The 25024-nt window shown below is 41.5% G+C and overlaps 1 protein-coding gene across 2 annotated transcripts in view; it reads right to left on the reverse strand.

Annotated features, from left to right (window-relative positions):
* MAPRE2 (microtubule associated protein RP/EB family member 2) overlaps positions 1–25024 on the reverse strand; it is a 198156-nt gene that overhangs the window by 153997 nt on the left and 19135 nt on the right. The gene's annotated exons all lie outside the window — the stretch shown is intronic.

Here is a 25024-nt window from a genome sequence, read left to right on the forward strand (position 1 = left end):
GTTCTTTGGGGAGACAGGACGAGAGGAGTCAGATACAAGCCGTGGTCGAGGAGAGGAGAAGGCGGTTAGACGAGTTTCAGTCCGATTCGGTACACAGGTAAGTTGAAGAGAGAGAATTTCAGCCGGTTAAGTTCCGCGGTACGCCGTTCATTAATCCAGCGTCTTGTGTCTGGTGCGGTCGCATTATGTAGCGTGATGAGACCGCGTCAGAGAGGGGGTGTGGCTAAACTCCGTCAACCCGGAAGAGACAGGAATTACTGGTAACGGGCATGACAGCTTCACAATGTGGGTATACATTTAGAGGGACAGCAGAATGAAAGTTTGGTAGAGAAAATTAAAAGAACATTCTAGACACACACCATTGCTTCAGCCTTATGTCATATTTCTAGGAATTTATAAAAGTGTCAATAGAAATCAGCACTTTTATATTTGGGGCAAAGCTAACGGATAAGGCAGGGAGACTAAATTAAAGTACACCTTGGGTTGGAATTCCATGAGCAGGTGTGCACTCTCTCGCAGACCCAGCACAGAGACGCCTCAATGAGAAGCCTCTGGCTGGTGTATTACCCGGCACAGACTTTTAGAAAGGGAGGGCTTACAGAGTCTCCAGACAAAAGGTCTATGTTTTTCCAAGATGTTTTTCATATAACCTCAATAAAAGCAATTCAACTGGGTGTTTTTTTATTTTCTATTCTTGCGGATATAGAAAGGTAAGTTGGGAGTTAAATACACAATTATGTGCTAGACATCAAGCCATTTTTTCTGCTACTTGAGCTTGTTTTCCCCCATGACTAAATGCTGTTTGCATGTAGCTAAAAGCAAAATATGGAATCTCGTGGGAAAATGTGTGTCTCTACTCCTCAGACAAGACATTTTAATCACTATAAATCAATAGTTATTTTAAGAATATCTCCTTTACCTCCTTAAAAAGAGTCTTGTTTCCTGCTTTATGTGCACTATGCATATTCAGGGCATAACGTGAATTCAATGGTGGCACTACATTCAATATTAGAATTCTAAAAACTACAATGGATTATTCCGCCCCCCCCCCCCGAATAAACACTGTAATACATTTATACATAATAAATGTGATAAAAAAACAACAACATGTTATCCATCAATGCATGTTATTCAGTGTAACGGAACCGCTTGCACCCCGATTGGGTACCTTCCGTTGATGGATGATCCTAGTACTTCCCGAGGACTCCAAAAACTCTGCCAGACACCATAACCACGGTAGACTCCCACGAACCGCTGCAGCTTGGTTGGGGTCTCGCCGTCTCCACCCACTCTGGACCCAAGACCAGGGTCCAGCTTCCAGTAGGTCAACCTCTCCTAATTCCAGATAGCAGGAACAGGAACAAGCTCTTAGCAGAGCTTAGTGATTATACCCTGGGGAGTATAGTGATTACAGCAATCCCCAGAGTGTAGTTCTCCAATCCCCCAAACTTGAGCCGAAACTTCATGAAGGTACAAGATGATCTGCTTTAATTGGCACCAAAGGACTTTCTTTTATGCAGGTTTTACACATACAGTCCCACCCACAGGGTTTTGTAGAACCACCAATAAAACATGTACATTACAGTAACACACTCCCAGCAATTACACACAACCCCCCCCCCCTCTGCCTGTGATATGATTATCAGAATCAGCAAACTTTAAATATAAACATAACCAAAAATCATACAATTCCCTCCAGTACATAAAAAGTTAGACGGAAGTCCTTTATGACCGACCACAAGCACATTTTCATCCCCAAAACAGTTCTATAGATTTGGGCTGTGCGGCCGGTCAATTTTATGGAGAAAAATGACTAAGTCCCATTCGAATGCACGAACGGGGCCATTCGTGCATTTAGCTTAGAATAGCAGTGAGTTTAAACTGCCGAACGGGACTTAGTCTCTGCGGCTTCAAACTTAGTGTAGGAGAAGGTAAGGGTCAGCGGTGTTCGTCTAAATGTGTAGCCGATTTCAGTTCCATGAATTTGGCTACACATACCACTGACCTCGTTCGAATGAACAAAGATGGCCGCCGCCACGTGTTGGTTTGCACGAACTGCGGTCACCCAGCGGTCGGTGATTTACCTACAGCAGGCTCCCAGCCTGGGAGGTAAATTGCCTGCACACTTCCACTAATGGGTGGTCCGCCTGTGTTGTACTTGATTCAGTAAGCTCCATTTACTGAACAAGTGGGAGAAAGCCATAGACAAAGTATTTTAAAGGTCTGGGGACATAGTCTTAAAGGGGCATTGTCACACAAAGTCTCAATATGTCCCCAGACGGTTCTTAAAGGGCCAGCATGGTCCAATACAAGTCCATAAGCCACAATGCAGTTCTTAAAGGGCCTGCAGCAGCACAATATAAATCCATTAGCCGAAATAATGTTTGTAAAGGGCCATACAACCCAGGGCCATAGTCATGAGGCAGGAGGCTGGCAATCAGGCTCCTCCAACAGCCAGGGGCAAAGGGCAGCTTGTCACCTAAAAATCCAGTGACAAAAGGCATTTCGTCACATTCAGTAACCTAGATGTCATTGAAGAATAAAAGACTTTCATAACAATATAATTGTGGTGTACATTGGAATTCCAATAGATGAAAATCCATTCATCAAGACGGGTTGGTATAACATGTCAACTGGACTATGCAAAACATTGTTAAACCAGGGCCTGCCCATGTACAGTATGAGTCTTATTATCAGTAATCCAACAAGTGTTATAGACGTGTCATTGCTTCAATATATATTATTATTTATAAAGCGCCAACAAATTCCACAGCCCTGTACAATGGGTGGACTAACAGACAAGTTGGACGCACAGGAACAGAGGGTGTGATGGATGGATGGATAGAGAGAGCATCTTCCACCCTTTCCAAAGCAGCCTAAATATTTAACAAAATATGTCTAATCCAATATTAAGCATGGGAACCCTAACCAAACTAAAAAATAAATTAATAATGCAACACATCACAAAGTGAGAAGATGTTTATGGAGCATGGCCACTTCCTGGCTGAAAAGAGTCAGTTCTAATCAAACGCTATCAATGAGGCATGTTGTGCCATGCCGATATAACCTCTGTAATCTTCACCAATACAGCATATAACCCAGTGAGTGACCTCTAACAGCTTTCAAATAGCAACTGAACATAGAGCAGTACCATATTCTTGTAAGAGTGGCACTGAAGGGGCAATCAAACTACAATGGGCAGACTCACGCAGGACACGTTTAAGCATAGAAAGTGCTCCTACTCAAACGAGGGGCTGCTTTTTGTGCTGCAGAGATAAAAGCAGGAGCAAATCAGGATTGCAAATTAAATCAAATGAGAGTGGATGCAAGTGCCGTTCAGAACGCCTCCAAGGTCCAATGTATCTTTTATTGGTGCAAAGCAGGGAACACAACACTTGTGAGTTTTGTGTAAATAAATACATATTAAATAAATATACAATGTGTATAATCTCTCCACATCCAGATGTGATAGAAGTGTAGTATTACACTCAATGCCTCTGTCAGTGCCCCCACTCAAGTTAAAGGGGAACATTAAGCACCAAAACAACTTTAGCCCTTAATGAAGTGGTTTTGGTGTATAGATCATGCAACTGCAGTCTTTAGAAGTTTGTTTAGGCAGCCCATTAAGCTAGGCATCACAACTGTCCCAGTTTTGGTGGGGCAGTCCTGATTTTAGGGTCCTGTCCCGCCATCCCGACTCTGTTCCCTGGGGGGGTCATTTATTGCTGAACTTGCTACTCACAGATCTCACATGTCAGGAAGTATCTCAGTCGGCCAGACAAGGCCTGTATGGCATTGATATCACAGGCTACCAACCCACAGACAAACCGGCACAATTTCATCCCGTTGCCTCACTATTGCAGTACTCTGCCAGCAGACATTTCAGCGCTCCCCCAGTTAATCAGCAGAAGAATGGTCCTGATACGGTGCAGCCCACAATACCTCTTAGCTCATCAGTTGCCAACACACTGTTTAGTAAAACAACCCCTCCCCTTTTCTCCCCAAAAGTCCCATAAAACCACAAAAGAAAACATAGCTGGATTAAGTGTGCAGCCAGTGACTGTAAGACTTGAAAGCTTTATAGATAAAGCTATTTTGGTCATAAAAAAGTAAACCGAGACAGAAAAAAAAAACAACTTTATCTAAGAAATACATTCTAAAATTGGTGTAATCTAAAATTAAAAAACGTGCAGTAAACCAGTCCGAAACAAAAACAACTGAAATTCACTTAAAAATCCTAAAAATATTTTTTTTTCGTTCAGAATTTCTAAAGCCCTGGAAATAAAAGCACACTAACCCTCCATTTATGTCCCTAATCAAGATGTGTGTAAATATGATCTATGGCTTTTATAATGTGCTAAATATTTTAAATCTACCACACAGCTGACAAAGCACAGACGTAACGCACAGTGGTATATTAGTAATATAATAAAATGAACTAAAATAACCTCAGCACAACAAATTTCCTTGGTGGTCCGAAGGCCTATGTAGTAAGTGTTTTACAAATACAACATAATAAAAAAAGGGGGCATGGCAAACCGTAAAGATTAAATTAATCCACAATCATAAAACATTCAGTCTTTCATTCTGGCTTTAGGATTCCATCTTCTACTAAAAATAAAAGACCATTGTAAGATACACAGGAAATCCCTTCATACGAATGCCTCCATAATCATTACTAATGCTTAATTAGGGAGCCAGTTTATGAACTCGATGTAGTTCCATTGTCCATTAGCATGCTGACTGGTTGGAGGGTAGTAAAAACGAGTTACTTTAAAGGGGAACATCTGAAAATTACACAGCTGAATGAAATAATGAAAATAAAAAAAAACTTGTGTTAATATGTTTTACATTTCTTTTAACCCCTTAAGGACACATGACATGTGTGACATGTCATGATTCCCTTTTATTCCAGAAGTTTGGTCCTTAAGGGGTTAAATTGATAATAAAATTTAGCAAAGTATGTCACGATCTATAAAATGGAAAAAGAGGCAAAAGGGTAGGAGTTGGCTATGAAATATGCTTGCTAGCTCCGCTGGTTTCCATGGTGATTGCTCCATTTTAAATATGTTAGACCACCTTTTAGAATAAAACACTTGGGTAAACCTCCCCACCATTTTATTTTTCCTCTCTATGTTCTCTCTAGGCTGACAGCAAGGTGCAAAGGACAGGAGACTCAAGATGGAGGCATCCACTTGTAGGATAAAGAGATGTAGATTTCTACATTTAATATTACTTTGCATACCCCCAGATTTGTTAAATATGGGAAACAAGTAACCGGAATATAAAAAATTCTGGGAAGTATACAGTTCAGATTACACACCCCACAACAAACCTCACATACATTGTTTAAGAAGTCCATCAAAACACATCTGTTCAGAAATGCCTATCCTTACCGGTCTCATGCTCTCCTAAAGAGCCACACTCCACTCTCACCTCCAGTTCTGCAACTTTTCCACCTTGTTTGGAGGCTGTCACCCTTGCTGCCCTGTTGTGTATTTGTACGCCACCTCCGCAAGACTGTTAGCTCGTTTGAGCAGGGCCCTCATCTACCTATTGTTACTGTGTAATTGTCTCAGTTATTGTAAATTTCCCCCTTTCATTATATTGTAAATCGCTGCAGAATTATTAGACACTATATAAATACTAATAATAATAATAATAATAACAACATTGGTGATTGGTGAAGAAAGACCGGCAGGTGTAAAGTGGGCATGTAAGTGATGCTTGCCACTGGTGCTACCCAAAGGGGGCAAATCATTAGGAATGGGGCAGGTATGCCTGAAGAATTGGCAGGTCAGTTTGGCATGAATGTATGCCCAGCTGTCTGCCATTCACGCAGGCCAATCCACCAAGGGCGAACCATACAGGCAGCATTGTTTCAGTGCTCTCTGCTGGGACCAGGCCCGGACTGGCCATCGGGCACACTGGGCAAATTCCAGGTGGGCCACAGTGGCCATGGGCCGAGGCTGGCAGGGGAGGTCACAGGATCTCCTCTGCCGGTCTATGCAGGGCCAGCACTATCCAAGTGCCGGCCCCGCTGTTTTCCATGAACTGCCGGTGGGGAGATCAAAGATCTCCCTCACCGGCCCACTTGCATACACATCCGGCTGGGGAGGGAGAGGAGGACCCGGCGGAGCTCTATCTTGCAGCTCCGCCAGGTTCCTCTCGCGAGATGCGGAGGGTTGCCATGGCAAAAACCGGATCTCGCGAGAGTGAACTCTAGCCCGCAGGGTAGAATTCACTCACCACTAGGACCACCAGGGATGATGTGAGAGTGCCAATCACCCCCCCCCCCCTTTCTCCCTCCAGGATATAATGCCTGCTTAGTTTTTTTTATTTGTTTTCTACCTACCCCCTCCCCAAACACACAATCCCTTCTAACATTCACCCTCAGCACCCTCACACACAGCACCCCTCACACACACATATTGCACCTTTCACACACACACACAAACACACATATTATATATATATACACACACACACACACACACACACTACAGCACACCTCACACACTGAACCCCTCACACACATACTGCACCCCCAAACACATTACATTCCAGACACACACTAGATCCCTTACCCAACTCTGGATCATATAGTTACACTAGATCACTACATACACTCTGAATCTGTTATATACACACACTCACTAGATCTCCTACACATTCTGGGTCCTTCAAACACACACTAGACTCCTGTATACACACACACATACACTCCTAACATACACACTCTGGATCCCCTATACACACACACTAGATTCCTTGTAAACAAACACATACTACACCCCTAAACACACATTCTCTACAACCCCTACAAACACTACATCACCTATACACACACACACACACACACACACACACACACACACACACACACTATAGCCTGTATGCACACACTTACTACATCCCCTATACACACACATTCTCTACAGCCCCTAGCCACATATGCATTACATTACACCAAAAACCCAACACGACTAAAAATCAGCTCACTCTACACACACACAATCCCACAAGCAGGCTCGAAACACATGCACAATGCTCTTTCCTGGCCCTTTTGTCTCCTGGTATCCATTTATAGAGACACCAGAGACAAGTTGCAAGGAAACACAGTGCAAGCATGTTATTAAATTTGCTTGCACTGTGCAGAACAAATACAGGGCCGTTTTTCTCATGCAAGAGGTGGGCGCATGGTCTGCCCTGGAAGAGCATTGATCCAACATGCTCACTCTGAGAGGGGGCGTGATTGTCATTGGTGATGACAAAACACACCTCCTCTGCCCCGCCCCCTTCTTAGTGGGCCGCTGTGGTAAAAAAATATCCGGGCCGAATTTTTCTCCCAGTCCGGCCCTGGCTGGGACTTAATGTCATTAGTCTAGTCTAATGATGTGCTTACACTATGCTGTTTGGGGACAGTTCCCTGTAGTCCTCAAAAGCAGGATAAAAGGGAACCAAGTTGGGATGGTGGGACAGGACCTTTTAAAATGGGAATTTCTGGAACTCTAGCTTCTGAGGATCAAAACTTAAATAATTATTTTAAGACCAGTGAGTGTTAAGTTTTTCCTATGTTACTAAACTGCCATTCTGAAATAGAACACCAAACTGAATCCAGCTTATTAATATATACACCTACACACACTATTTCTTCTAAGGTGCTGCTGCTTGTAATGCTCTTCTATCAATGTCCAGCATGAATATAAACTACTAACTACTAATGACAAAATATGAAATAACAGAATTCTAGTGACTTCACAAAGATGTGTGACATCATAGGGTTCTGAGAAGAGGTTTTTTGTTTGCCCGTATCCTTTGTACATTTTCTCCTCATTCTATAACAGACACAAATGACCAATAAGGTTTGGACGAACAACAATGAACACCCGAAATCCTGAATGTAAGTTTCATTTATGTTATCACAGTCATCGGTGGGCATGTTACACATTAGGATCAGGATCAGTTTGCGGAATCTGACATAAAAGGCTGTTGAGAAGGGGATCACCTTTGGTTAGGAATAAGATGGAACCATGAAGGTCACGGGTAGAATTTGGAAATAGGTAGATTTGCAAAGTGAGTGTCTATTCAAGAAGGAGAGCTAATTGTAGCAGAAAGGAGCACAGAGAAGAAGTTGAAAAAATAGTGGGAAGGAGACTCAGTATGGGTGAGATAAATAAGAAAGGGTAAGAGAGAGTTTGTAGAGGGAATATGAAATGTGATCACAAAGGATTGTTACATCAGAAACCAGTGGCAACTACTGTACTTTTGTATTAAATCATATAGCACACCCTTGTTCTTTTGGAGGCCAAGTGAACAAGTTAAGGTCACGTAGAGTCTCGACTAAGACTATATCACAGAGGGCTAGGGTTAAGAGTTGGTGTAGAGCAAACATAGTCTTCTTGCACACAAATCTAACATTCCATAAAGGTTTAGTGGGAGTAAACGTGAAGTAATGGGGTTACAAATAGAGCAAAGTAGGAATTTATAGAGAAACTGAGGAGGTAACAGGTGGATATAGGAGTTTGTTGCAATTTTGCAAAGTGTGACATGCAGGGATTGATTCACTAAACACGTGATTAAACCGAAATTCAAACTTTATTACAAAATGTAGGCAAAACATTAAGCGCAAACACATTTTACCAGACTGTACAAAGGATGGATTAACAAATAAATTGTTGCAACAAGACACGTAGGACGACAGAGATCCAAGATGGTGAGGACCCTGCTCAAATTAACTTTTATTAAGACTAACAGAGTTGTTCCTGGTTATTTTTTCCACAAATGATGCGATTTTGATTCTATTTATAAAGCGCCAACATATTCCGCAGCATTGTACAATTGGGGGGAAAAAAACTGTATAATATACACTAACCAATACAAAAGGTAAGAGTGACTAGTTAGATAGCCTGTGAGCTTACAATCTAAAAGACTATAAACGGGAATTTGAGAAGAGAGGTAGCAGGGGGGATTTGGAAGCGATGGCCAGAGAAAATGAAATTAAAGTTGTAGCTATTGGTAATGTGTACAGGCAATGAAAGGGTAATTGAGTGAGATCTCAAGCTGTTAGAGGAGCACGCTACATAAACTTAGAAAGAACCTGAGTGGGCAGGAGCAGAGACAGGTGGGCAGGAGGAGGGACAGGTGGGCAGATGGTGCTTAGAGAAAATTAAGAGTCTGAGGTTTTTCTTGTTAGGCTGGGATTGTGAATCAATGCCTGATAAACAGTGATGGGCATAAGACACAGCTATATGAAGGTCTCTAAAGCTAGGTGAGGCAAAGGATTGAGAGAGAGAGAGAGAGAGAGAGAGAGAGGTGGACATAGCAAACATTTTTTTTTATACAATTGAAAAGTTTACCACCCAGATTTTATCACCCCAATAATCTGGGTAACACTTTAATTATTGGAGATTTTAATTACCCGGACATAAATTGGGACAGAGGGACTAGTAGCTCAGCAAAGGGAATTAGGTTTTTAAACTTGTTAAATGACACCTTCATGTCACAACTTGTACAAGCACCAACTACAATGGACGCTTGTCTGGACCTGGTTTTAACAAACAACGTTGATCTTTTGACCAACATTCAAGTAGGTGAGCACTTGGGAAATAGTGATCACAATATAGTGTCCTTTGAAATAAACTCAGAAAAACAAAAGCACATGGGGTATACTAAAACATATAATTTTAAAAAGGCCAATTTCAATAAGTTAAGGGAAGCTTTACAATATATTGACTGGCATAAACTCTTTAGTGAAAAGAACACTGAGGATAAATGGATCATCTTCCAACAAATATTAGAAAGGTACATTTCTCAGTATGTACCATTGGGAAATAAATAAAAGAAACAAATTAAAACCAATGTGGCTTAGTAGAGAAGTAAAACAAGAGATTAAAAATAAGAAAAGGGCATTTAAAGCATTTAAATCAGACAAATCAGATGCATCTTATAAAAGATATAAGGAAGCAAATAATGCATGCAAAAGGGCAATTAGACTTGCTAAACTTCAAAATGAAAAAAATGATAGCTAAAGAGAGCAAAACCAACCCCAAAGCATTTTTTAAGTACATAAATAAAAAAAATTTAAAAAAATGAAAGTGTAAGTACACTAAAAACTGAAACGGGGGTGTTAGTTAATGAAGACCAGGAAAATGCAGGAATTTTAAATAACTATTTCTCCTCTGTATATATTAAGGAAGAACCCATGGCAATAGATGTGCAAATGATTGCTACTAAAAACTTGCAGAATAATTGTAATTGGTTAACTCAAGACAAGGTGCTGCAGCAACTAAAGAAAGTAAATATGTAAACAAAGCTCCAGGGCCTGACGGTATCCATCCACGTGTACTTAAGGAACTAAGTGTAGAAATAAGTGAACCTCTGTTTTTAATCTTTCAAGATTCTTTTCTTTAAGGAAGTGTTCCGGAGGATTGGAGGAAGGCAGATGTGGTTCCTATATTCAAAAAGGGTTCAAATCCCATGCCTGGAAATTATAGACCTGTGAGCTTAACTTCTGTGGCTGGTAAAATATTTGAAAGGTTTTTAAGGGATAATATTCAAGAATTCCTTGAGAAGAACATGGTTATCAGCAAAAATCAGCACGGTTTTATGAAGCACAGGTCATGTCAAACTAACTTGATTTCGTTCTACGAAGAAGTAAGCAGAAGTATAGATCAGGGTGTTGCAGTGGATGTGATCTATTTGGATTTTGCCAAAGCATTTGATACAGTTCCACACAATATATTAGTGTTCAAACTCAAGGAAATCGGTCTAGATGAACATTGGCTTAAAAACAGAGTACAAAGAGTTGCCGTTAATGGTAAATTTTCAAGCTGGATAGAGGTGGCAAGTGGTGTCCCTCAGGGGTCTGTTCTGGGACCCCTTCTATTTAACATGTTTATAAATGATCTTGAAGACAGCATTGGAAGTCATGTTTCAGTGTTTGCAGATGACACAAAACTTTGTAAAATAATACAATGTGAGCAAGATATTAATTTGCTGCAGAGAGATTTAGATAGACTGGAGGACTGCTCACTCAAATGGCAAATGAAATTTAATGTTGAAAAATGCAAAGTTATGCACTTCGGCGTAAAGAATACACAAGCAACGTATACCCTTAATGGAAGCGAATTAGGGATAACAACACACAAAAAGGACTTGGGAATTGTTATAGACAACAAACTATGCAACAATGTGCAATGTCAATCAGCAGTGGCCAAGGCCAGTGAGGTATTGTCATGCATGAAAAAGGGCATTCATTCTCGGGACGAGAATATCATTTTGCCTCTTTATAAATCACTGGTAAGACCACATATTGAATATGCTGTGCAATTTTGGGCACCTGTTCTAAAGAAGGATATTATGGCACTAGAAAAAGTGCAGAGGCGGGCTACAAAATTAATAAAAGGAATGGAACATATCAGCTATGAAGAACGGTTAACAAATTTAAACCTATTTAGTTTAGAAAAACGTCGCCTGAGAGGGGATATGATAACATTATACAAATACATTCGGGGTCAATACAAACCATTGTGTGGAAATCTATTCACAAACCGGACTTTACATAGGACACGAGGCCATGCGTTTAGACTGGAAGAAAGAAGATTTTGTCTAAGGCAAAGGAAAGGTTTTTTTACTGTAAGAACAATCAGGATGTGGAATTCTCTGCCTGAAGAAGTGGTTTTATCAGAGTCCATACAAATGTTCAAACAGCTACTAGATGCATACTTGAAAAAACAGAATATTCAAGGATATAATCTTTCAATGTAGGGTAATAACTGCTTGATCCAAGGATAAATCTGACTGCCATTCTGGGGTCAAGAATTTTTTTTTTTCCTAGCTTGTTGCAAACTTGTGTTTCAAACTGGGGTTTTTTGCCTTCTTTTGGATCAACAGCAAAAAAACAAATGTGAAGAAGGCTGAACTTGATGGACGCAAGTCTCTTTTCAGCTATGTAACTATGTAACCCCAAATATTAATAACTATATGTACTTGATATTCACCATTCAGTGAATGAACGTCATAGTGTTTGTATTGTGGCACAGTTTACAATAGAGTGGGGTTTAAACCACAGCATACTGGGTGACCACAGATGAAATTAAAAGAATGCAAGACACCACCATACAAAATCCAATACCAAATCATAAATCACGCTGATCCTAAACACACAGCATGAAAACCGTACACGTAAAAATATAAATTCTGATGCCATCAATCACAGTTATATTTGCACACAGTAATGTAACAGCCACTGTAATTAGATTTGATGTATAAGACTAGAGTGCAGGCTTAATATTGTAATCCAACACCTAAAGAAACCGTGCCCTCCCATGCCCCACCCTCCTGCAATTCGCCAGGTACCATAACCGTTACAGCAAGTGGCCCAGTAACACATTTTTAAAGATTTGTAACAAGAACAAAATTAAATTAAAACTAAATAAAAAAAAAAAGAAATAAGCATTTCACTGGGGAAATATAAGGTAGACAGACAGCCAAGAGAAGAGAGACATGGCACTGGGAGACAGGCTGTGTGTACATCAGAGAAATCATGATTACAGCAAGATAAAACAAAAACAAAAAAAACAAAAACAAAACAAATGAACATCCTCTTAAACAATTTGTATGCTAGAAGAGGATGCCAGCACATTTTAATAAAGATTTAACTACAGCAATTGATTATATAATTAATGTTTTGAAGCACAGCAATTCTAAGAAGTGTGATGTTTTATACAGCAACCCAACTTCCCTAATAAGAATTGAGAATAGTATACAACCGCCCTCTCGAGAGGTAAAAAATAGAAATCCATCTGCAACTTACATCTCAAAATGGACTAACCTAATACATAAAAGAAAAACTAGTTAAAATCCATAAATCAGGAAGAATGGCACTTTTCATCTTGTTACCGGAATCCATTTAATCCAGTTAAATCAAGCATTTAAATCAGTTAAATTTAGTGAGTACATCAATAATTCACATAAATATAGCGGCCATGGCCGTATTTCACTGTAAGCCAGTTTGAGGATTATAAATCTTTCCGTATGCATGGACTTTAACATTAAGGTAAACAGAGGTTAAAACCAATGCCTGATCAAACTCCGGGACACGTTTGTTTGTTTGAAGTTGTGGCACTGTATCATACATTGGATGTATACAAAAGGACCGTGTTCATGCATTGATAATTGTAGTTCTTATGTTGCCACCTACTGGAGATTCTTTTAGAAAAAGCATATTCAATCCAGAAGCTATTCTCAAGTCACAAATCAGATTTATTTCTTGAATATAACATGTTGAGAAGTTGCCAAATGCTGGCATACAGCAAATGGAGGATGAATGGAACCAAGTATACAACAAAAGAATCATATACCTAGCTTACCCGTTTGGTATTTTGACAATCAAATGGGAAAAAAATGCTATTCTAACATTTATGCCAAAAAGAATATTTGAACTAGTTTGAGAGATGGAGAGGATTGAGAGACAAAATGATGCCATCAGCGTCACAATTCATGGTGTTATTTACAAATCTACAAGCTCATTATCCCAGGACATTCAGCAACATCCTGTAGGTCAAATATTACAGAGGTGCTTAATAACATTGCAAGCCCATAACAGGGCCATTCTTAAACTGATTGTAAGCATTCTGTAGTTGTCAAAGAGTAACCCCTAACCAGGCTTGGCTAATAGGTCAAGTACCAAATGAAGCGATGCATGAATAGTGAATTCACCAAGTCCTCTAACTCGTTAGAAACTGAGAGCAGGAGTGGCCCATGGTCCCTAACGGAGTGATTTGTAAGATCCCTTATTCCAGAGTGCATGGTACAGCATTTTTCCTAATTAATCATTGAATACAGCTGCTGAAATTTTATAAATTGTAACAAGGTACATTAAAACTTTGAATCTTTTTTGCATATAGGTTCTCTTTAATAAAATATTTATTATCTTGAATAAAAAAAATCTTATTAGGGTTTGAAATAGAGGATAGTAAAGTGGCCCTGTCACCTGAAAATGTATCTCCATGAGTGAGTCAATTTAAAATAACAAGGGGAGGAGCGGGGCCTGACAGCCAAGATGGCCAGATGTGTTCAGCAACAGCTCCAGCATTACTGAGCATCAAATAAGCTTTTCCTGCTCAATACCACTCTGGATGCAGCCCAAAAATGACTGGCACACTACCTGGCACCGAGTGGGCAATCGAGACTAAGCGAGACGAACCGAGACATCGAGAACACACAACGTCTGACAATGAGGCTTAGCGTGGCTTGCGGCTCAGTGCATGGGTAGGCGGCCGCCGATCTCCCAGCAAGGGGCAAGCTCCCACAGCACCAAGAGCACACGCTCACTAAGACCTGGAGGGAGGGTTTCAAAGCCAGATTCTATAGGGTCTGCCAGAAGTTTTGGGAGAAAGTCATAAGCAGACCCCCTGCCTCTACTCTGCAAGCTCAACCAACCACTCGAGCTGCAATGTCGGAACTCCGACCCTGCGTCGCACCGGAGACCCACACAGAAGAAACCCCTCCTTGCCGCTCAAGCTCGTGACTCCGGTAATAGGAGACGGAGGATCCACAGTCCTGCAGCGACGCATCCACTTAAGGCCTGGGCTTCTGTGGGCAAAGAATCCAGGAGCAGGGGCCTACCTGAAGCTTGCACGCCTGAAGGATGGCGACTTCCCAAGCACAGTATGAGGTCAAGCAACGGCAACATATCCAGACTGTAGCCGGACTGTACAGTGTGGCCTATGCGAGGTGTGGGATGACTCCCCGATGATAGAGACTCTGTTCTACAACTATTAACCATAGTAAATTCTGTTTCCAGTGTAGGGATCTCCATATACTTCATACATCTAATAATAATAATTAAATATATAATGTAAACGGATTTTTACTATCTAAGCAAGCGATGATACGTTTAGCTGGAAATGGCCTGTGTTCTAGTGTGTAGGCGGGCATTTTGCATTGCATCATCATTTTCAAATCAAACTAATGATTAAAAGAATTACTGCAGAGAATATGTGATGGCAACAGCCACACAAATTGAGCGACTTGCAGAATGGATCCCAGCTTTCTAATGTGCAGACACACACTGATGAACAAATACAGCTAACCTGTGTCACCCTTTAATCACTAGTAATAACTATATGATGCCAGATAGAATTAACAACATATTCTATAGTGACAGAACTCCCTTATATTGTTGAATAGCCAGTGTGCTCAACTCCAATCCATGTTGGTGACACATGGGCTTCAATTTATGGATATCTGTAATGGAATACAGGTGTAAAATGTCCAATAATAAACTGATCTCAGTTGCGATTAATGTATCCAGAAATCAATCCCTGGAGTTGTCTGCATAACATAAAAAAATTACAACAGTGAAGCCAAACAATTCAGCAGATCTTGGAGATCATGTGGGTAGATGTTCGGGTTTTCTTGTTGATGTAACAATGCTGTAAGGTCTGAATATAAAATAGCCTGTACTGAACAAAAGGGTCACCTTGTACCAGCAGTGGCCTGTGTAATCCATTAAAGAAGACCGTTTATCTTCAGAGATGGTACGGATCAGAGTGAGAGACAGTGGAGAGCCAAACATCAGTCAGGATGGCTCTCTGCGTGCAGGAGAAAGAACATTATTCCAGAAATCATTATCTTCTACATAAAGCACCCAAAGATAAATCATTTGGTCAAAAATCAATTCATAAAGATCTAATTTGACCTAAAACTCATATACTTCAGTGATATAATGGTTTACTAGACCTGCTGTACTCCTTGAGAGGCGCAGGGCACCGGAAATTGCAGAGATGTCAGAACCAATGAAGAGGTTCCGGGCCATAGATACTGTCCCTGCAGGCTGAGTACTGTGAATGTCCTTTCTGAGAAAATACATAATTTGCACTGCTGCCTAACACCACCTCTAGTAGTGGTCACTCAGAGCCAATAGAGGGACTTCTTGGGTTAGTTTCTGCAAAGATCACAGGACAATGTTTAGCGTCTCCAAACACTCCCCAGAGAGATGCATTGTGTCCATATATCTCTATTAGGAGATGCTGGATGGTGCAGCGCGGCAATAGCTCCCAGTGCTTCCGTATGGGGAAACACTGGATTGGCTGAGATAATCAGAATCGATTAACTCAGCCGCCAGCATACACAGGAACAATAAAGGTTAGGAAATACCTTTTTTTTTTTATTTAAATTCTTTATTTTTGTAGTGACAGTGTCACATAGTGACAGTGGTGAAACAGAACAAATGCAATCATTCTATGATCAAAACGGTAGTCAAGTACATGTTAAATATACAATTACATGTTGTGCTAAGCTGAGGCTAAAGATTAAGTGGCTTGAAGGCAAAGAAAATAAAACAAAGGGAGCATGCAGGCAGTATATACTGTTTACGATTTGCTGGGTACATGCTTAGATGTGAGATAGATAACATCACCCCTTACACAGAAATGACAGTAGTAGGGCTGGAGCATTAAGACAGGAAATATTTCGGCATTGCCCTGGTTATACTGAGACAAGTTAAGACTATTTAGGACATATTTAGAGTCCCCTTGTGACTGGTTAATTCATGCCCTCTGTGGGCTCAGCGTGTTCCCACTGTTGTCCGGTGGTCTGCCTGTGTTGCGACTACTGCGGGGCTGGTTGCCAGGTGCTGCATGACAGACCGGGAGTGATGTGTGGTATCCGGCTCGTTGGACCTGGACCCCAGTGCGTCTGGAGGGTGACGTGTTGTGGATTGAGGGCTGATGGTCCCTGCTGTTTGGGCGAGCGCTGGCTTGGCTGTGCCCTTTTTCCTGCTGCCAGTTGCTGGTCCATCTCCTTACCGGAGCCGGGATCTTGAGGAAAGTCACCTAAGGTAGGTGTCCTGTTAGGGTGCCAGGATGTGTACGTGCGACTGGACTTTGTGGTTGTCTGATCAGTTTGTGCTGCTGATCCGCGTTGGTTGCGGTGTTTGTGGGGTGGGCAGCTTTCCTGCACGCAGGTCTTGGGGTCTGCCATCTTAAGGTCTGCTCCTGGATTGCAGAGCGGTTTGGCAGTGCTGCTAGGCCTTAGTCTCAGTCCCTGTTATAGTGGTCGGGGCTTCAGGGTGAGGACCGGGATCACCCCCGCCGGTCCAGAGGGGGGGGACAGAGCCGGTTCCTTGCGGGTTTAAGCCCCTGGCCGGACACTGTTCGGCAGGATAGCGGGGCGGCGGCCGTCCGCTCCACTCACCGCCGGAGTAGGCCTCAACTTTGGCATTGAAGATTTCTCCACCAGGGGACTAATACTCGTTGAGCAAGCCTCACCCTGGGTCCAGTGCACTCTGCCCGTCAAGGGCCGCTGTTGCTGGTCGGTATATTGGGCAAAAATCGTAGTTTGTGGCTGAATGTTTTCGTTTTTTGCCGGAGCTGGTCCTTCTTGCAGCCGTCCAGCAGGGCGGTCCGGCTCCGCCCCCTACCTTTTATTTTTATTTTTTTTTTTTTTATTACAGTTTTATGAAGTACATACAGAAACCATGTTACATCAATGTTTACATATATTACATAGATTCAGGTTACATTTAAGAGGTTAAGTACAAAATCTATTGTCATATCTGCAACTCCCCTTAGTTTAGATCAAGTGATGTATATATCAGCCCAGTCTATAGCTGTCTCTTATTGTTGAGCACTTTGACCTACTATCTTTGTCGTCTGTGGTTGGACAATATGTACTTATCGGGGATATGAAACATCGTAGATTTGTATCCAGTGTATTGCCATCTTTCCGTATGTACTGGTTTTTTATTCCTGTTAACAGGGGGTGTCTATAACTGGGTAACAGGAGGGAATAGGGGGAGGGGGGGGGGGGTAGGGAGAGCACAGAACTTCCCGGTATGGGTTCTTTGATCTATTTACTTATTGTCAGCATATTTTAACCCACGTTCGTCTCATGTCTTTGAGAGTCTAGTATCATCCCACATATCCCATGCGTCTATCCAAAATTTTCGTGGTGTCCTGCGCGCTCGGACAGTGTATTCGTATAATCTAATATCGTCTATATGAGAGATTATCATGTCTAATGTTGGAAGGTCTATTTTAAGCCACGCTCTGGCTATCGCTGCTATTACTGCCATGGTTATGTGGAAAAATAAATATTTATAGGATTTTAAGAGGTCCTGCGGCAGATGTTGTAAAAGATATACCTCTGGTTTAAATTCCACATCTATCTTCCCTATTCTCTGCACAAGGGCTTGAACGTCTCTCCATAATTTTGCTACAACAGGACATGTCCACCAAATGTGTATGACGTCACCTATGCTATGTCCACATCGCCAGCATTCTCCTTTTTGTGTTGGGTCAATATGTCTTAATCTAGTGGGTACCATATGCCATCTGTAGAGCAATTTTCTCGACATTTCTATCTGGGAGGTGGATAAAGTGAAGTGTCTATGTGCCATAAAGCTTTTCTGCCAATTTTCGTCGGGTATTTGTCTTCCTATGTCCTGTTCCCATTTTTTGACAAAAATTAAGTCTCGTATCTTTGTTGCAGGTAAATAGCTATGGTACACTTTGGATAAGATGCCTGACGCGTTTTTAGTGGCTATGCATAATGCAGCTAGGTCGGTCAGTTTTTGTTTGCTGTCATTAGAGAGCTGTACATCATCGTGTTTCTGTAGCCACGATAGTATCTGTCTGTGCGCGAACTCTGCCGTTGGTGGCAACTTGTATTTTTCTTTCAGTACTGTAAAGGTTATATATCTATTCTTATCTCTAAGTTGGTATAAATGTGTTAGACCAGTGGCTGCCCATTTTTTAATGTTTATTTGTGGGATCAGGATTTCAAAAGAGTTTAGAAGCATTGCTGGGAGCAATGCGTTCTCAAGGTTTAGTGATTTTTTGTATTTATCCCATTCTTTTAGCGTCAACGCTGTTGTGGATAGAATGGTGGGAAATGTTTTCCTGTATTTTTTACTTATGCCTGCCAGTGTTGTGATTTCATAGCCTCCTGTGTGTGTTGCTTCCAGGTGTACCCACGCTGGAGGTGTAGAATAGGCGTGAAAAGCTGCCACTATTGTGCTAACGTTTGCTGCTTTGTAATATAAATTCAAGTTTGGGAGACCCATGCCTCCGTTTTTTTGTGTTAAATAGAGCGTTCTTGCAGCAACCCTGGGTCGTTTCTTAGCCCATATGAAGGTGTTAATTATGTTTTGTGCTTCTTTAATATACGCAATAGGTAGATGGATGGGCAAGGTGCGAAATAAATATTGAAGTTTAGGAAGTATCATCATTTTTGCGGCTGCTACCCTCCCAGTCCACGAGATATATTTATTCTCCCAGCTCCTCAGTTGTGTCTTTATAGAGTGGAGAAGTGTAGTGTAATTGGCTTTAAGTAGTTTGTGTGCGTTAGTTGTGAATTTTATGCCCAGGAATGTGAGATGGTCTTGTCTCCACTCAAAAGCGGTAGTTCTTTGTAGGATTTTAATGGTTGCATGCGGTGTAAAGAGGCTCATTGCTTGTGTTTTAGTCTCATTCAGTTTATAATATGAGCAGGCACTATATGTCTTCAGTAAGGTGTTGAAGGCGGGGATGGAGATTTGTGGGTTAGTTAATGACAGCATTACGTCATCAGCATATGCCGTAATTTTGTATTCCCTCCCTCCTTTTTTTATGCCAGTAATTTGTGTGTCGTCTCTGATAGCCTGTAGCAGTGGTTCCAAGGCTAGAATGTAAAGAAGTGGGGACAGCGGGCACCCCTGCCGAGTTCCGTTAGTTATGTGTAAAATCTCTGACATGAAACCTCCATTCGTGACCCTAGCCGAGGGCTTAGAGTATAATGCATCAATTAACTTTTGGAATTGTTGTGGGAAATTAAATTTCTGCAACGTTTCTCGTAGGAATCCCCAGTGTAACCTGTCAAACGCTTTTTCGGCGTCCAGCGACAGGAACACACTGGGTTCCCCCCGTTGATGTCTAGGGTATAGTAAATTTTATAGTTTTCTTGTACCTTCAGCTCCTTGTCTTCCCTTCACGAACCCCACTTGGTCATGTTTTATGATCGAGGGCATCATGTCTGCGAGTCTTGTGGCAAATAACTTGGCTAATATTTTAGTGTCCGTGTTCAGAAGGGATATGGGCCGTAAGTTTTGGGGCTTGTGAGGGGGTTTACCTGGTTTGGGTAATGTGACTATATGTGCCGTCAACATGTCCGGAGGCATAGTTCCTGTGGCCATTATACGATTAAATGTATCTACCAAGTGTGGTCCTAGATCTTGGCCAAATTTTTTATAATATGAATTAGTGAGCCCGTCCGGGCCCGGTGATTTACCCGGTGGGAGCGACTTTATTACTTGTAGAACTTCATGCAAGGTGACGGGTGCTCCCAATTGTCTGCTTTGGTCGTTTGTTAGTGTAGGCAGGGAAATTTTAGACAAAAAGCTGTGTATCTCTTGTGTGGAAGGTTGGTGCGTCTTGGGGTCATGTCTTATGTTATATAATGTTTCGTAGAATTTTACCATTTCTGCTAGTATTCCTCTCGGATCATGTATTTTCCTTCCTGTGTGGTTGTGTAAGTATGGAATTTTCGATTGGGCTTGTTTCTGTCTTAAAAGCGATGCCAGGGCTTTCCCAGCTCTATTGCCCTGGGTGTAAGTCCGTATTTTCAAGTTCTGAAGCATATGTGCTGTTTCTTGTAGTAGTATCTCATTTATTTGTTTTGTAATTGAGGCTATGTCTTTCTCTAGGGTATCAGAGGGGGTGGAGTATTGAGCTAATTGTAAGTCCCTCAGTCTTTTCAAGAGAGCGTGATATTTTTGTTCTTTAGATTTTTTTTAAAAAGCCGCTCTGCTAATAAGCAGCCCCCTAACTACCGCCTTGTGGGCTTGCCAAATAGTTGTAAGTTCTAGCTCAGGTAGTGTGTTTTTGTGAAAATATTCTCTAATGTTCTGACTCATTTGGGAGCAATATTCCTCCTGCATGAGAAGGCCATCGTTTAAGCGCCATGGGGGTTTCCCCTTATGGTCAAAAGTTGTCTGCAGCGTTGCTGTTACCGGGGCATGGTCAGACCATACAATATCTCCAATCTCACTCGTCTTAGCCCTTGTTAAAATGTCAGCAGTTACTAAAATCATATCTATTCTGGAATGGGTTTTATGAATATGGGAGAAATACGAGTACCCCTTTTCATTGGGATGGTGAATCCTCCATAAGTCGTATAGGTTATGTTCCAGAATTACTTTATTTAATGATTTGCATTGTTGTGTGAGGAGTTTTGTTCTGGGAGCGTCAGGAGCAAGTGATGTGTCTGTCACTGGGTGTAAGACATGATTCATGTCCCCGCACAGTATAATGGATGATTTCTGCATGGGTGGAATTTTATTAAGAACTTTAAGCAAAAAGTTTCTTTGGTTTGAGTTTGGGCTATATATTCCCACCAGCGTGTAGTTGACCGTGTTGATAGTACAGTATATAATGAGATAGCGACCTTGTGTGTCTTTTCTGAGTTGCAACAGTTCAAACGTGAGGGACTTGTGAAAAAGAAAAGACACTCCCCTGGATTTAGAAGAGTGGGTCGCGTGAAATTGGGTCGGAAAGTCTCTGATACCAAATTCTGGGACTTTACTATGTTTAAAGTGCGTCTCTTGTATGCACATAATGTCTATCTGGTTTCTCTTTAGCTCTTCTAATAGGACCCTGCGTTTATGCGGGGTGTTGAGACCCCTTACATTATGCGATTTTATTGTCACATTCATTTGTGAAGGGTAGATGGTTGCTTACAAGTATTATATTATGCCCTAATGTAGACCTCGTCCGCCTTATGAGTGTTTTAATTCGTGTGGTTGCCACCAACAATAAGTTCAAGAATTGTGTTTGTAGACTTACGGCATGTAGTGAGTGATCTTTTATGATCTTGTGTTTACCGGGTCGATGGAGGGGGTAGGAAAGTGTCAGGTGAGCGGGTGGGGTATAACTTGGATTTTTACAACTTACCCCAGATGGGGTCATGGCGCCTGTTTGCGGAGCCATGGGGGGTAGATATCTAAATATCTGTTAGGGTGGCTAACGGCCTTAACATTTTATTTCACTGGTTTAGGACCTAGTCGTGCGTGTGGTGACCCATATGCGACCTATTATGAACCCTAGGAGGAGATTCCTGTATTTGCTGAAATGGTAAACCAGGAGAGAACCACATAATGAGGAAAAACATAGAAAACCAAAAGAGAAAAACCACAAAAAGAAAAACATCAAGCCACAGTAAATAATAATGCATTCCCATTTCGAACTTCTTGGGGTCATATATACCAGTTGCATCTATCTATATTCATCTATGTTGTGTCATTCAGGCATACTACCGATTAACCCAGGGTAAGTGCTGTTCCTTTATGTGTTAATGGGATGCAAGATATATATGAGTCAGTATAAGGTATCTTGCCCTCTTCTGTCCCCTCTCTTTCCCCCTTTTTTTTTTTTTTTCCCTCTCAACTTAGAGGGGTGTATGTTCGAATATTATCTTGCCCATAGTTGGTCAGTCACCTGGCCTCTAATTATATTGTCATATTGGGACCCTCCAAGTCATTCCTTAAAAATTTTGTGTAAAGTCATTATTTCCCTTTGGGGGTTGGGGACCTTTGTTTTTCATATAATGTATAACCCAGAAACAGCTCGTCTGTGGCACATCCCATTACCCTCCCCCACATGGTTATATACCCAAAAAGGGAACATGAGAGTCCGGACCAGCCCCTCAGTTCAATACACCTGTATATACGATACCTGAACTTTTAAGCAGGTGTTAAATTAACTTAAATGTCCCATTGCTTTCGTTTCTTTTCTCTCATTTTTCCTCGTGCCTTCTTCCTCCTTCCTTATTTCTTTACTACAGTCTCTTCCGAGGTATAAGTGTAGGACGAGGGGGGTTAGCAGCTTATTCACTGCTTGGTGTCTCCGGCATCTCTGTAATGGTTTGGTGTCTCTGTCTTTTGCCTTTTGTAGCTGATGATGCTTCTTGTCCTCTCCTGGCTCTGCCTATAACAAGTCCTATGTGTCTATAGATTTCTCCTTAGGTTTAAGGCATATCGGACGCCTGTATGATTTATGGTCAGCTATTAAACGGGTCACCATCTTCGTTGTTTAATGTTCCTGATCTTTGCGTTTCGTAGGTATCGTGGTCCAGTCCACTGGGATTCGACGAGTAGATGTCATCAATTTCTCTGCTTCTTTACCTATCATGCCCCAGGTTTGCAGTAGCCGCGCTCCGTCTTCTGGCGAGGTAATCATGTGGGATTTGCCCTCGCGGGAGACCACCATTTTTGTCGGGAATCCCCATCTAAATCTCAGTCCATTGGTTCGTAAGCTGTCTGCAATGTGTGAGAACTCTCTTCGTTTCTTTAATGTGGCAGCGGACAGATCCGCAAATATTTTTACTGTTGGGTAGTCTGGGTGCGGTGCATCTCTATTCCTACTGGCACGTATTATGATCTCTTTTATATGAAAGTAGTGTACTCGAGTAAGTACATCTCTCGGCACAGTATCGGGTAGGTGTCTGGGCTTGGGGATCCTGTGTGCCCGGTCCAGGAGTAACATGTCGCTCGGGACATCAGGTGCATAGGCCCTTACCAGGCCTCTGATAAATACCTGCAGATCCTCCGGTCCAACCGATTCGGGGACTCCCCGCAGCCGCAGGTTGTTCCTTCTGGACCGATCCTCAAGGTCTGCCATTTTCATCTCTGTCGCAGTAAGTTGTTTCTCCAGGCGTTCCACATGACTTGCCAAGTCATTGTGAGCCGTGGTAAACTCCTCCATTTTGGATTCCACGTGTGTCATTCGTTTGCTGACCTCCTGGACGTCCCTTCGTAGAGAGTCCATGGAGTGTTGCCACGACATGATTAGCTTCTGGGACATGTTGTCCAGCGCTTCTTGTATATAGCTTCGTGTGAGCTGCTCTGGTGCTGTAGGCGCTCCCGCGTCTGATTGTGTGTCTCGAGGCATCGGGCTGGCGTCGCCATCTTGTGAAGGCCTCAGTTGTTCCGCGGTCTCCGTTTGGTGCTTGCCTCCGAAGAAATTAATTTTTTCGCTCTTTACCGAGCCTCTCTTTGTTTTGGTTTGTGCCATATCGCTTTTTTTTTTTCCAGTTGTGGGTCCTAAATATCCGAAATTTGATATATTGGCGGCCTTGGGAGCCAGAGCTCGGGATCAAGCGACCATTAAGCTCGGCGGTTAGCCACGCCCCCCTACCTTTTATTTTTAACGGCGGGGGGTCTTAGTCTAAAATTATCTTTAGGGATACAGGTTTACATTCCTATCGCTATAGTGTTCCTTAATAAAGGGTTAATTTATCTGAAAGAATATAGCAAGTTTTTTATATATATATATATATATATATATATATATATATATATATATATATATATATATATATATATATATATATATATATAGTTAATGCATTCAAAATAGGTCCTGGGTCTAAAGTGTCCTTCAGATATTCTGTCTTTAGTTTGTGGAATTTTACTTTTCACAACCATAAAATTTCACCAAGTCTACTGAAAATGTCCCAATGTATACTGCTCAAAGTGTAAACATCCCACACAATCGCTTCATTTTCCACAAATAACACAAAGAAATGAAATAATGGTGGGCATCTCGACATTTCAAATGTTTTAAGAGATGGTCATATAGAGGGAGACTTTAGGACTGACTAAAAGTTAGTTATGTTATCAAGTTGTCTGAAATAGAGCACATCACATCTTATTTAAAACAAATTCTAAAACCAATAAGGTTTATGCCAAGTTACAAGCTACTAAATGAGGGACAGGCGCTTTGCCGATTTAGGGATATGAAAATGTAATGTATGACACAACATTTTGTCAAACATCACATATCATAATGTAATATTAATCCACAATCATATTAATAGTACAATAAATGATTGTGGATTAATATTAAATAATGATATGTAATGTTTTACAAAATATTGGTTTTATATTTCATTTTTGGCAAGGTTTTGAAATAAAAATGGCAAACAGTAGAAAATTAAAGGACCATTCTAGCAATAATACTGCAGTGGTTATGGTGTCAAACGT

This window comes from Pelobates fuscus, chromosome 4 (assembly GCF_036172605.1).
Source record: "Pelobates fuscus isolate aPelFus1 chromosome 4, aPelFus1.pri, whole genome shotgun sequence".
Classification (NCBI taxonomy): domain Eukaryota; kingdom Metazoa; phylum Chordata; class Amphibia; order Anura; family Pelobatidae; genus Pelobates; species Pelobates fuscus.